Raw genomic sequence first — 15,499 nt, 5'->3', positions numbered from 1 at the left:
TCTCTCGGCCTCTTATTACTAGACTGTCCAAATTTCCTCTTTTGCTGATCACCATTCCTCTTCTATTCCTCTTCATGAACACAGCTAATATATTTCTTTCTGAACTCTATCATAAAGAATTCCCAAGTTACGTCGGCTGGTGGCACTACCTTGGTTATGACATCCCACCATCGATATGCAGCTTCTTGTAACAACGAAACTGCACACTCCAAACTCTGTTCTGGTGTGCAATGGAGCTGCTGCAGGACTCTTGCAGTCCTTTCTAACCAATACTCAGCCGTTAAAGAATCGTCTTCCCTTTTACCATTGAAATCTACAGCTCCATACTTCCTAATTTTTCCTAGAGGTGATTTTCGCTGAGGCGGTGTTGGAATAACCCTAGTCATCTGTCGAAAGAATTTAGTCATCTGCTCAAACAAGGCCTGTTGGGGTTGTACAGGCACCTCTTGCACTGGTGGAGTAGGATCTCCCCGAGTCCCAATATCACTTCCAGTCGGGATACGGCTTACTACTTCCTCTTCTACTGCCCTTTGCGATTATAAGTCCATACCTTAACCTAAAATAACCAGGAAAATAGATCTGCATTAGTGTCACCTTGGCTCATATGAATGCAATGCATGTTATGCACGCTAACCCTTTCCATCTATCTATGCCTAGGAACGCCTAAACTGTGCTCTGATACCAATAAATGTAATACCCCTCATCCGACTACAGTGTAGCCGAGCAAGGCGTGCTACATTAGGTGCTGGAGAACCCTAACTTACCTTACTTTATTTCTTTAAAAATTTTGTTCTCGTTATATTTAATATCGATTATTTTTTGACAGAGAAACTAATGGAGTTTCCCCTATTTTATTTTTGTTTGACGTGTTTTACTATTCATCTATTTGAAAATTCACCAATATTTTCTAAGTATAATCTCATCATACTCAAATCATCATTTGAAAAATCATTGTGTAATTCAAATCTATACTCATTTGTATAAATTCATTCATGCTCCATTCTTATAGCAAAATTCTCAAATTTGCATTAATTTATATCATTTGCAATAATTAAATAAATCCTTAATTTACATGATATACAAATTAATTACAATTTGCTAATTTACATTGCAATATAAGAAATAAATAACATACACAAAATACATGATATGCTTAATGTGAGCCCTATCTACATGCATTACTGAGGAGGTGACAACCTTGAACGTTCTGCAGATCAGAACTCCAAAATCTCTGTTTAGTATTCGCTGGGCTTTAACTTTAGTACCTGCGCGAGGAAACAATTCCATCGCGCTAAGCATTGCTGCTTAGTGGTGCAATAATATAACAAGGAAATAATATACAAATAAAGATAGAAATAAAACATAATTTAAATAATTATGATTTATTTATACTTCACATGCGGTTTCTAAAATTTAATATGTTTTATTCTAATTTAGTCATCTTTGGAAGTGTTTATTTCGCCAATGTACAGTAATAATGTACAAAGAAAAATGATCTAAAAATAATAAATTTATGCTTATATTATCATGGAAGTCACATTTGCAATATTTATGTATGTTATAATTTTCTTTGCTAATCTTTTAGCATTTTCTCAATACTTTCTAGGTTGTCTCAGATTATTTCATAATAAGTAAATTTTGATATCGGTCCAGTTCATTTCGATTCTTTCTAATAAATAACTATTCTAATTTATTTTAGGTCATCTTACTCATTTATTTAATTTCTAATATTTTTAATTACTAATATTCTTAACTTATTTCAATAAATTTTACTGCCCAAGTAACCTATGACAGGTTGACTAAACTGGATAACGGGTCGTTGGCACTGGACATCGCAGTGCCTCGGGCCGTCATACCACGAGACGCAAAACGTCAACCACGTATGCAGTCAGTATGGCTAAAAAGCCATGATAACACATAATCGGGCATAAAAACCATGAATGTTGGCATAAAGCCATGAATGCGGGTATAAAGCCATGAATGCGAGCACAAAGCCATGAATGCGAGCACAAAGCCATGAATACAGGCATAAAGCCTTTTGTAGTACTGCTAAAACAATACCCTATTGGCATGCCAAACTATCCAATCTGACACACATGTCTAGGCAATACAAGGGCACATAATATCATTAAATATTAATATATTGTATTTTATGACTTCATTATTTCATGATAAATTTCATAATTTATACATTCATCATAATATTCATACATTCCTTACATCATTCATATTGATCACAATTCACAATAATGGTGTTCATATACCATTGTACTCAAAACATTCTTCCTTTCTCTTATAAAAAGAACTAATGTTTCATTTATTTTTTCATGTGATTCATTTAATCATTACAATATTTATATGAATTCATAACTCATACAAGGTGTTATTATCTTATTTGTAATGGAAACATAAATCCTAATATAAACCTCATCCCATTTATACTCAACAATCCATCTAGATTAATGTCATTTCATATTCAAGTGGTATTACTTATGTTTTATTAGACCTACTAGTAATGGAAATAAATCTTAACTATATACTCACATAACTTAAATGTTCATTAAGCCATTTAGGTGAATTACTATTTCTATTCCAAATAATCCATGAATGTTTCCTGGATTCCAAATCTCATACCTTAATTTCCTCTACCAATTTAGTTATTATACTTGTGTCTTTTTATTACTATGCACATTACTATTCACTCAAAATTTTGACTTTTTAATACATAATAAAATTATTGAACCTAAGTTCTCCAAGATACCACATTTTGCATTCAAAATTTGTTGGTATTGGTTGCCAATACCATTTCCAAGTTTAATGTTAATTGGGCAGAATTTTCAGTTTTCATGCTTTGTCTTTGCTGTTCAATTGGTCATTTTTGCAGTGGGAATTTGGCAAAATGATCAACATGAAAGTTGTTCCTTATTTTGTCTAGTTGCATTTCTTTTTCTGAATCACTCCATTTGGAGTTTTGTAGCTCAAGTTTTGGTCATTTTACCATAACTGGCTAGAGTGACCTTTACCCAGATTTTCTGGGCAATTTGGTTCTGCCAGATTTGGTGGCCTAAGTTTGGTTGGCAATTTGACTAGGTTATGGTCAGAATTTGGATTTGTGTTCTTCATGAAAGTTGTTGGTCTATATCTCAGCTTGTTGCTGGTAAAATTTCAGGTTAATTGGACTTTTCTACACTGAGTTATGGCTAAATGACCAAACACTGTTCATTTAGTCATTTTGTCCAAGCAGACTGTAGGTCACCCGAATTAGGGCAAACTTTTGGTCCACTTGGTTTGGTTTTCTGGGCATGGTTTCTTCACCAAAGTTGTGCCATTATGTGTCTAGTTTCACCTCCAATTGGCCTCATACCAATTGGAGTCACACAACTTCAGTTATAGGTCAAAAAATACCCTGGGCTCATAGGTCCGAATTTCCTGCATAAGAGAAGCACTCACAATTTTCAATTTCACCCAACTTCCAAACTTCAATTCACATTTATAGCACTTCTAATAGTCAATAATCAACCTGAACGTCATCAAATTCAAGTCACAACACAAAATTCCATATTTGAGCAAACCCTAAATCAACTTGCATAAATTTTAAATTCCAAGAGAATTTCTAGCACTAACCTTATTCCTTAGCTTCACTCAACTTCAATTCAACCTTCTAATCAATAAAAAACTTGAAGCTCCTTCTTGGTCCACCTTGGTTGAAATTCCTCTTGTCCCAAACTCAATTTCTTTTGGTTTTCTTGAGTGCTTTCTACTAATTAGGCTTTAGTTTAGGGTGGGCTATAATTTTTACAAGAAAAAAATTTGGTTGAGACTTAGGGTTTTAAGCTTTGGATTTTAGGTTTTAATGGAAAATTTTAGAGAAGAAGGGAAGAAGGCAAGTGGACGGGAAGAAGAAGGGAAAAAGATATAGATTTTTGTTCAATAATTAACCTATATAATAATTAAATATTTAATGGCAATATGGTAAATAAGTAGAATGACAAATTTGAAATTATTTTGAAGTTTATAATCATTATAATTTGACTTTTCAATAATTATTTTTAATTTTCATAATTTCAATTAATTAAATTAATTTAGCTTCATTAAATTAATAATCATCATTTTTGGTCAATATTGGACTCTCAAATTTAATTGACCAAATTTTGCTCTTACCAAGTTGTCGGTTTATCTTTCTTTCTTCTTTCTTTTACTCATTTTTAATTTAATTTTCATCAATATTTATTTCTATTTTATGTCATAATAATTATTTACTTAATTGGACAAGTTGGTCAAAAATCATCTCCAAAGACGAAATGACCAAAATGCCCTCCGTTTGGCTTAACAGACTAAAATTGTCTGTACCGATTGAAAAATTTTTCTAAACCTTTTCTTAGCATTCTAATGCCATAAGAACCTCAATGACCCTTCTCTGGAGTCCTAAAAATTATTTTATAATTTTTTCCCTGAGTCTAGGGCTCCTAGTTGCGAGAACCGTAACTTCTCACTGGGTTACCCATCGCTAGGGTACCGGCTCATTTAACTTGATTGTATTTTATTTCTAAAATTTTTCTGAAATTTTTCTTATTAATATTTGAGTTATTTATGACTCCTCACTCTAGTCTAATTATTTTTCCAGACGTTCTAGCTGTCCGGACCGACACCGATCACCGGAACAGTAGAATGTACGGAATTGCTACAGTGAGAGTGTTACAATGGAGGAGAGGGAGACGACTGATTTTGGGTGGGTGTGGCTGATGACCATTTTTGGTTTATTCTTATCTCTTTTCATTTGTTTTAAGTGAGCTTAGTTAATTGTAATTGGTGGTAAATGTTTAATGACATCATGGTGATGTCATAATTAGCCTTTTATCTCATTTTCTCTTATTTTCTTCTCTACTCATTTTCAATTTAATTTTTAGTAATATTTATTCACATTTTATGTCATAATAATTATTTACTTAACTGGACAAGTCAGCCAAAAATCACCTCTGAAGGAGAAATGACTAAAATGCCCTCCGTTTGACTTAACAGACCAAAATTGTCTGTACCGATTGAAAAATTTTTCTAAGCATTTTCTTGGCATTCTAACGCCATAGGAACCTCAATGACCATTCTCTGGAGTCCCAAAAATTATTTTATGAATTTTCTCTTAGGTCTAGGGCTCCTAGTTGTGAAAACTGCAACTTCCTACTAGGTTACCTATCGCTAGGGCTCCGGCTCATTTAACTTGGTTGTATTTTATTTCTAAAATTTTTCCTAAATTTTTCTTATTAATATTTGAGTTAATTATGGTTCCTCACTTTAGTTTAAATATTTTTCCGGACGTTCGAGCTATCCGAACCGACACTGGTCACCGAAACAGTAGAATGTATGAAGTTGCTATAGGAGGGTGTTACAACTCTTAAATTTCATCCTCAAAATTTACCTAATGCAAACAATTGAGGGAACTATTGCCTCATCGTCTCTTCACTTTCCCAAGTTGCCTCTTCGGTGTTGTGGTGCCTTCAAAGCACTTTCACCAGTGGAATCTGCTTATTCCTCAACTCTTTCACTTCCCGAGCCAGGATCCGTATGGGTTCTTCTTCATATTTCAAATTCGGTTGTACTTCAATTTCTTTCATGGAGATGACATGTGAAGGATCTAAGCGGTATCTTCTTAACATAGATACATGGAACATATTGTGGATCTTGTCCAGCTCTGGTGGTAAAGCTAGCCTGTAGGCCACTAGACCCACAAGTTCAATGACTTCATATGGGCCAATAAACCTAGGGCTTAACTTATCTTTTCTTCCAAACCTTAATACCTTCTTCCACGGTGATACCTTGAGGAACACTTTGTTGCCAACTGCATATTCCATTTCTTTTCTTTTAGTCAAGCATAGGATTTTACATGCATGCATGCGAGGCAACCTTCAGATTGGCTTTGATTAGTTTTACCTTCTCCTCAGTCTGTTTCACCAGGTCTGGCCCTACTAGTTTATCTTCACCCAATTCAGTCCAGCACACTGGAGTTCTACATTTCCTCCCATACAATGCTTCATATGAGGCCATTTGGATGCTAGCTTGGTAGCTATTGTTGTATGCAAATTCTGCCAGTGGGAGGTATCTATCCCAACTTCCCTCAAACTCAATGATACAAGTCCTCAGCATATCCTCAAGGACCTGCCATATATTTCATGTTATTATTATCATTTCAGTTCAATATTTGTATTAGTTCAATTAGTTTCAATTGTTTACCTGGATTACTCTTTCTGATTGCCCATCCATCTGAGGATGGAAAGCTATGCTGAAGTGGAGTTGTGTACCCAAGGATTCATACAATTTCTTCCAAAATCTCGATATAAACCTTGGGTCTCAATCAGATATAATGGAAAATGGAATTCCATGCAGTCTAACTATCTCACTGATATACAATTCTGCTAACTTATCCAGTGAGTAGTCAGTCCTAACTGGCTGAAAATGTGCTGACTTAGTCAATCTATCTACTATCACCCATACTGCATCATGCTTCTTCTGGGTGAGAGGTAGACCACTTACAAAATCCATGATGACCCGATCCCATTTCCATTAAGGTATGGGTATAGCCTGTAGTAAACCCGATGGAACATGATGTTCTACCTTGACTTGCTGACATGTCAAGCATTTAGTCACATAGTCAGCTATGTCCTTCTTCATACCAGGCCACCAATACTGAAGCTTTAGATCATAATACATTTTTGTACTTCCTGGGTGCATAGCATAAATACTGGTGTGTGCCTCTTTTAGAATATTGACTTTCAATTCCCCATCATCTGGTACACATACTCTTACTTTGTAGTACAGACACCCATCTGCTTTCATCTCATAGTCAGTTGCTTTCCCTTCTAAGATATTACTCACAATAGCCTTTAGCTTCTCATCTGCCTTCTGTCCATCTAAAATCTACTGTAGCAAGTTTGGCCTTACTTGCAACTCAGCCAAAATAGCTCCATCTCGAGCCAAGGATAGACAGGCATTGAATGATCTCAAAGCTGTGATGGATTTTCTGCTTAAAGCATCAGCAACTATGTAACACCCCTAAGTTCGGTAGTGCGTTTTGCTGCTCCGGTGACCAGTGTTGTCTGGACAGCTAGGATGTTTAGAGTGAGAAGACATAAAATAATGAAATACAAGAAAAGAAAATACAAGAAAAATAAAGGAAAAATAATAGCAAAGAAGTGTGATCAAGTTAAGCGAGCCGGGAATCCTAACGATGGGTGACCGCACCGGGAAGTCACGGCGTGAACCGTTGACTGGCCCTGGACTACGGGGAACCATGAAAAACATTTTTAGGACTTAAATAGACCCTTATAGAAGAATAAATATCATTAGGAAGATCAAAGAAAAATTAAATAATTAGTACAAAGAAAAGTGAGAAATCAAAAAGCATAAAACCTTGTTACTGAAAAATCGAATGCAGTTCGAATCGGGCATTATGGTCATTTGACATCCTGAATTGTCTTTTGACCTAAATGTCCATTAAAAATAAATAATATTACACTTAGAAAATGAAATGAAAAATTAAATTGGTGGTACCAAAAGTAAATAGTGAGAATTAAGGGTTTAATGTGGAATAAGTGAAAATTTAGCTTATTATATGATTTAAATTTGTGAGTGGGCCACTAATGATTAAACTAAAAATAAAATGGGCTGATGTAAATCCACTATAGCAGCTAAAATGTTTATCTTCTTCACTCCTTTAACCTAGCCGAATTGAAGAGAAAGAAAAACTCCATTGGCGTTTTCATTCAAGCTTCATCTAACCCCTCACTTCACTTCTAAACACTTAGGTTCCTTCATTAAAGATTGTCTACACATCATAAGGAAGAGCTTGATACCAAAATCAAGAAGTTTAATCAAGGTTTGGCAATTTCCAACCATAAGGTAAGTTTGTATTTTGGAAGAATGCTTTGTTAAACTTTGTGTTCATGTTATGGGTGTTGGTTTGGTGAAGAAAATTTTCAAGTTTGAAGAGTTATTGAGATGTCCATTTTGGACAGCCATGAAGTTATGTATTTGATGAAATATTTGTACATATATTTGATGAGAAATGATGTTGGTTAGGGTGATTTAATATCCTAGTAAATTATTCCATATGTATATGGTGATTTTGCACTTGGAATGGAAATTGATGAATTGTAGGACACTTTGGTGTTGAGGAAGCTTTTCGACAGCCTTGGGATTCTTGGATAAATGTATGTGTTCATGAAGGTGTTGGCAGAAATATTGACATTAAGGTTGATGGATATGTATATAGATTGATTGTGTAAAGTGTATGTAAGAACTAGTAAGGTTTAGGTGTATATGTGATTGTACTTAGACTTTGTAAATGTGAGTTTTAATTGGTGTATTAAGGATGTTTGTAATCTGCCCAAAGTGAAGTTAATGTAAAGTGGAATATGGTTTTGGTAATGAACCAAAACAGAATTGGTAAGGGAAGTGGACATAGAATAATGTAAGTGTGTAATTGATGTATGTTTAAGTAAGATAGTTAAGGGCAGTATGCATTTTAGTCAATAACTTTAAATGTGTAACCTCAATTGGTATGAGACCAATTGGAGGTGAAACTAGCACAAAATGTGCCAACTTTCATTGAGAAAGCATACCAAAATTCTGCTTGCAAGGTGACATGAAAAATGACCAATTCGGATTAAGTACAATTAAAACCTGAAAACTGACCAATTGGGCAGCAGTTAGTGTTTAGGCCATAACTCACTGAAAACAGGTCCAATTGACCTAAAATTTTAACCATGAATAGTTAAGACCCATACCTACAAGTCTTATGAAGACACCAAAGCCCAGAAATAACCAGAAGTGAGTCAAAAAGCTTGCACAAGTTTGGGTCCAAAAACTGGCCGAACCAAAGTTGACCAAATTGACCTAAAATTGACCTAATTTGATGCCATTTGACCAGCAATAGTATAATGACCATAACTTGGTCTACTTAACTCGGATTGACCTAAAATTTTGCCCCGCGTTCCGTAAGACATAGATCTACAAGTTTGTAGTTTTGACCGAAACCCGAAAACCGAGGGAAATAGGTCGTCCGGCTAGGTCAAACTAGTATCCCGGAATCCAGCAAGTTGCATTAAAATGCACTAAACAAGGAAATGAGTTTGGTAAAATGTACCAACCCTAAAACCCTATCGAATGTGAGATATTAATGACACTAAAATCTAATTTACCTAAAACGCGTCGAGGGTCGGTATATTAGGTGATTGAGCAAATAATAGCCTTCAGTGAATTACTTATCGAACATTATAGTTAGAGACAGTTTAATTTAGTACTGAAACACTTCAAATTGTGTTTTTCAGTTACTAAAGACTCAGGAAAAGGGAAGGAAATATTGAGTCCAGACCGAGAGACAGTTATCAGAGGTTTGTGCATAACAACTATTTCTTTTGAAATATTTTCAATTGAAATAAATTATGACTATTTGCATATTATTGTTTCAAGTTGTGAAATTGTGAAAAATGGTTTGAAAGATATTTGATGGATACTTATTGATTGAAAAGCACTGTAATTGGTTTGAAACCACAGCTATCATGTACATTGATTGTATTCCTCGCTAGCTTGTCTAGTGGGATGAATTGAATTCCCTCTCTGGCTGAAGTGTCGAGGTGTGTGCCTGTTGAGGACGAATAGAATGAGTACTCATATTTTTGCTAGCTAGCTATGTTATTCCTCATTTGTCATTGACTTTTGGGATGAATTGAATACCTCATTAGCCATCGGCTTTTGGGATGAATTGAACTTGGGAACATGATTAAAGCTGTGTGTGATTTATTGATGCATATTGTAAGATTGTAAAATGAGTTTAAATTCTTATTGACATTCACTGTCTTTTGAATTTAGCTATGTTTTGATTACTGAAATTTATTGTAATATTGTGTTAAATTCCTTATGACATTATTGTCTTGAATTTAACTATAGTTTTAAGTATCCACTATTTACATGACTTATGAATTGTGATTTAAATTGTATTTGGTTAATGTTGTGCACCACTGAGACATTGTCTCATAGATAGCTTTTATTGTCGCCGCAGTAGACAGACATGCAGGCAGACTAGGCTGCTAGTACCTCCAGCAAGAGACTACCGGGTATAATGAGTATACCAATATTTTGTATTTTGTAATGTAATGTATGTTCATTGTATGTACATATTGTATTTGGTTTTGAGCAGTTGTAAATTAAAATTGTACATTGGAGTTGTAAAGTAAATTATGAGATATTTTGACTTGTAAAAATTGTATTATATTTTCTCTATCTCAGTCATTAAAAAATTACTGTGAATTTGACTTGAGAAATGTGTTGGGTTGAGAAAAATGTTGAAGTTGAGATTTGGAAATTTATTGAAGTGCTTTTTACAGGTTTTCTGAAGAACTGTTTTATCCAAAATACAGATGGCACTCTGCCAAAATTTTTACAGAAACTCCAAATAATTCAAATGTGCTAGCTCTATCACTTCAGTTCAAAAAGGTTTTTAACACCTGTAAATAGTGCTCACCATTGTAAAAGAAGTAAGAAAAGTTTTTAAAATCCCTTGTAGTGTATTTAATGGATTATCAGTAGATGGAGTTGGTAATTCATTAGGTATACTATGGGATCATGTTACGCCTTACAGAGGGGTAGGGTGTGACAAACTACATTTGCCTTCCCAGGATGGTAGTCAATCACACAATCATAGTCCTTAGGAACTCAATCCATCGCCTCTATCTAAGGTTGAGCTCCTTTTGGGTTGGCAAGTATTTCAGACTTTTGTGGTCTGTGTAAATGTAACACTTTTCACCATACAAATAGTGCCTCCATATCTTCAGTGTGAAGATAATTGTTGTAAGTTCTAGATCATGGGTAGGGTAATTCTGTTCATATGGCCTCAGTTGCCTAAAAGCATAAGCGACCACCTTCTCCTCTTACATCAATACACACCCTAACCCATTATGAGAGGCATCACTGTAGACCACAAAGTCTTTTCCCAACACTGGCTGTGTTAACACTGGTGCCTCTGTCAACATAGCCTTCAACTTCTCAAAAGTGGTCTGACATTCTTGTGTAACAACTTGGTCATTGGAGCAGCTATTAAAGAAAATCCCTTCACAAATCTTCTGTAATACCCAGCTAGCCCCAAGAAACTTCTGACCTCAGTTGTATTTCTGGGAGGCTTCCATTCCATCAGCTGATACTATGTCTCCAAGGAATGCAATCTCATTCAACCAGAAGTCACACTTGGACAACTTAGCATACAACTTCTTTTCTCTCAGGGTTTGTAAAACAATTCTCAAATGCTCATCATGTTCTCCCCTAGTCTTGGAATACACCAAAATATCATCAATAAAGACCACTACGAACCGATCTAAGTATGGATGGAAGATACAGTTCATATGGTCCATGAATGCTGCTGGTGCGTTTGTTAGGCCAAAGGGCATCACCAGAAACTCATAATGCCCATACCGGGTCCTGAATGCAGTATTTGGCACATCTGCATCCTTTACCCTCAACTGATGATACCTTGATCTGAGATTAATTTTAGAAAATACTCCTGCTCCCTTCAACTGATCAAACAGATCATCAATTCTAGGCAATGGATATTTGTTCTTCACAATCACTTTATTCAACTGCCAGTAATTAATGCACAACCTTAAAGTCCCATCCTTCTTCTTTATAAATAGCACTGGAGCTCCCTATGGTGACACACTGGGGCGTATGAACCCCTTATCCAATAACTCCTGTAACTGAATTTTCAGTTCCTTCAATTCTGTGGGCGCCATCCTATAAGGAGCAATAGAGATTGGTGCTGTACTCGGCAGTATCTCAATAGCAAATTCAACTTCCCTTTCTGGTGGCAAGCTAGGCAATTCTTCAGGAAACACATCTGGGAAGTCTTTTACTGTGGGTATATCACATAGATATGGCTTAGCCTGCCTAGTATCCACCACATGTGCTAGGTAGGCTTCATAGCCTTTTCTCATCAGTTTTCTTGCAACTGTGGCTGAGATGACATTGGACAAGAAATCTGTCATTTCCCTCACAACTGTGATCTCATTACCCTCAAAAGTTTTCAAGGAAATTCTCTTCAATTTACAATCAACCATTGCCTGATGACGTGACAACTAGTCCATTCCCAAAAACTCATGGAAAGGCAACTCAATTAGGTCTGCCAAGAATTCATACCCCTGAATCCTTAATGGGCAACCTTTGTATACTTTGTTCACCACTACACTGTGGCCCAATGGATTAGTGACCAGAATGTCTTGGTCACTCTCCCCTACTAATATCCCCCTTTCTACAGGTAAGTTGATGCTGATGTATGAATGAGTGGATCCTAGATCCACCAATGCATGCACAGATGTATTGTAGAGGGAGAACGTACCCCTGATGACATCCGGGGCATCTTGCTCCTCTTGAGCTCTTATGGCATAGGCTCTGGCAGGTGGTCTGCCCTCAGGCGTCTCTGTTGGCTCAGATGCAAGCCTTTGTGATGGTCCCACTGCCTCAGATTTGCCAGATTTCCTATCCCTTTATGGTGCAGGAGCAAGTCTGTCTGCTTGTGTTGGAGTAGCTGTAGCAGTTCTGCATGGACAGTTCCTTAATTGATGTTCTGTCGACCCATACCTTAAGCAGGCATCAGTCAATCTCCAACACTCCCCCTTATGCCATTTCAGGCAATGCGGACATGCAGAAGATGCTGGCGCTAGTCCCCTGAACCCCATCCCTGGAGAGCTGCCCACTGATGCTGTGGGCTGACCTCTCCTTGGGGTGAACTGTGGCCTGGGTCCCTGGGACTGACCTTGACCTTGAGGTTGACCTGAACTCAGAGTAGGTGGACCTTTGAATTTCTTTCTAGGTGCAGGAGATGAGCTAGACTAACCCGAGCCCCTCTTCTGCTGTCTCTCTCTTTTGGCCTGCTCTCTTATTCTAACCTTTTCAACTTTTATTGCAGCTTCCACTAATTTGGTGAAGTCTGTGATTTCCAAAGCACTGATCATGATTTTTATGTTATCATTTAATCCCTCTTCAAATCTTTTACATCTCTCGGCTTCATTAGGGATTATTTCCCTTCCATAGCGGCTCAGTCTGACAACCTCCTTTTCATACTCGGCCACTGTCAGCTGTATTTACCTCAGGTTAATGAATTCTCTTCTTCTCTCTTCCAGGTATACACTACCCACATATTTCTTCTTGAATTCTGAGAGAAAGAAGTCCCAAGTTATTACATCTGGCTACACTTCACTAGACACTGTATCCCACCATTGGTAGGCATCATCTTATAACAGAGATACAACAGCTTCTAGGTTTTGCTCTGGAGTGCAGTGGAGTTGCTTTAAAACCCTTCCTGTTCTGTTTAACCAATTTTCGACTGCAATAGAATCATCTTCTCTCTTGGCAAAGAAATCCAATACTCCAATTTTTCTCAGTTTTTCCAGGTGTGATTTTTGCTGTGGAGGTGGTGGTGGTGGTGGCATTACCCCAGCCATTTGTCTGAAAAACTCGACCATTTGCTGGAACATGGCCTGTGGAGGTCGAGGTGCTCTTTGGAGCCGGTGGAGTGTTCTCCCCTACCCCGCCTCGCCATCGTAGGTGGAGCATGACTCTCCACTTCCTCCTCAACTGCCCTCTGAGATGTGGGGTCCATATCCTATTCAAAATAACAAAGACAAACAGATCTGCATTAGTGTCACCTCGACTCTTACAAATGCAATGCATGGTATGGACTCAATCTAGGTCTTGAAATGCCCAAACAGTGCTTTGATACCACTAAATGTGACACCCCTTACCCGTCTACAGTATAGCCGAGTAAGATATGTCACACAGTGTATCGGAATGCCCTATTTTATTTCAATCATTTTTATCCTTCCTAATTTATTTCCTTCATAGTTATGAAGTATAATTCGTGAAATATTATTCATTGAATTCATTTATTGAAATCATAATTTTATTTGAGGTTCCGCAAATTTTATAGAAAATCCGGCAGAGTACCGGCTAAAAATGGAGAAAATAGTTCTTTGGAACTTGTGAAAAACACTTTGTAACACCCCTGTATTCGGTAGTGCGTTCTACTGTTCCGGTGACCAGTGTTGTCCGGATAGCTAGGATGCCTAGAACTACACTTAGATATAATGAAGAGACATAAAATAACGAAATACAAGAAATGAAAAACAAGAAAAATAAAGAAAAAATAATAGCAATGAAATGTAACCAAGTTAAATGAGCCGAGAACCCTAGTGATGGGTGACCACACAGGGAAGTTACGGCGTGGACCGTTGACTAGCCCTGGACCGCGGGGAACCCTGGAAAATATTTTTAGGACTTAAATAAATGTCTATTGAAGTACAAATACCATTAGAAATATCAAAGAAAAATTAATTAATTAGTACAAAGAAAAAGTGAGAAATCGAAAAACAGATAAAATCTGGTGTTACCGAAAAATCGGGAATGCAACCCGAACAGGGGCATTGTGGTCATTTGACACCCCAAGTTGTCTTTTGACCTAAATGTCCATTAAAAATACATGATATTACACTTGGAAGATGTCATGAAAAATTAAATTGGTGGTACATAATTTAAATAGTAAAAATTCGGAGCTTAATGTGAGAAATTGGGAATTTAATATTAAACTAATATTAAATCTCATTTAGTGCTCCACTCACCAAAATTTTTATTCAAAATACATATGGCACTCCGCCAAAATTTTTACAGAAATTCCTAATAATTCAAATGTGTTAACTGTTTCACTTCAGTTCAAAAAAATTTTTTTTACACCTGTAAATAGTGCTTACCACTGTAAAAAGAAGTAAGAAAAGTTTTAAAATCCCTTGTATTGTATTTAATGGGTTATCAGTAGACAAAGTTGATAATTCATTAGGTATACTACAGGATTATGTTATGCCTTACAGAGGGGTAGGGTGTGACATGTTTTAGTGGTATCAGAGCAAGTTTTTAAATTCTATTTTCATCTGTAATTTGAATATTCTTTCTTCATAGTACAACTGCTTAATGTCATTGTTTGATACATACATATTATAAATATGCACTAACAAGAGAAAATCTCCTTGTGTTATTGTTCAGGAGGTCTAAGATCCTCACGTTGGCTATGGAAGAGGGTGATCGTTCAGTCGATCAATCTATAGAGGCTGAGGTACAAGGGGATGCCCCAGCCCTACACAATGTCAGTGGATCGGCAGCACCAGACCCTTCAGTACTGCAGTTTCCTGCTCAGTTCGCTCAGCAGATGGCTGCAATGTTTCAATAAATGGCTGATAATGTGCCTACTCAAGTCCCACTACAGACACTAGTGGTACAACCATAGTCTTCTGCTTGGCAATATGACAAATTAATGAAATATGGGGCTATTGAGTTCAAGGGGACAGTAGATCCTCTAGAGGCAGAACAGTGGTTAGAGAGAATGGATAGGGTGTTCAAGAAGCTACATTGTATAGAGGAGCTCAGATTTGAATATTCAGTATCTCTGCTACAGGGGGATGCATATGACTAG

This window comes from Hevea brasiliensis, chromosome 15 (genome assembly GCF_030052815.1).
Source record: "Hevea brasiliensis isolate MT/VB/25A 57/8 chromosome 15, ASM3005281v1, whole genome shotgun sequence".
Lineage (NCBI taxonomy): Eukaryota > Viridiplantae > Streptophyta > Magnoliopsida > Malpighiales > Euphorbiaceae > Hevea > Hevea brasiliensis.
The sequence above is the reverse complement of the archived record's forward strand: the minus strand, read 5'-3'. Positions refer to the sequence as shown.